The following is a 373-nucleotide window of genomic DNA, read 5'->3' as shown; positions in this document are numbered from 1 at the left end:
TTGAGTGTTCGATGTTTTACATTAATGACTGAATGGTTCTTGTAATTGCAAAATAGAAGCACTTACTGAGAGAAAAAAAATGTAGAATGCAGCAACTGTATATCAGAAAAAAAGTGAAGTTATGCTCATTGGTACTGAAATTCAGAGAGAGAAACTCAACCTTAACTGCAGCTCTCACATTAAAGTCATGTCAACAAGTGAAAAACCTTGGAGGCATCTTTGATTCAAATCTCAGTTTTGAGCCTCTTATAGAAATATAACTAAAAATACATTTTATCATTTGAAGAACTTCACTAGAGTGCGACTGTTTCTCTCTCGAGCCTCCACTTTAACTGTCTCAAAACTCAGCAGCCCGTGTGTTGACTCAGACCAG

The sequence above is a fragment of the Amphiprion ocellaris genome, chromosome 6 (genome assembly GCF_022539595.1).
Source record: "Amphiprion ocellaris isolate individual 3 ecotype Okinawa chromosome 6, ASM2253959v1, whole genome shotgun sequence".
Taxonomy (NCBI): Eukaryota; Metazoa; Chordata; class Actinopteri; family Pomacentridae; genus Amphiprion; species Amphiprion ocellaris.
The sequence above is the reverse complement of the archived record's forward strand: the minus strand, read 5'-3'. Positions refer to the sequence as shown.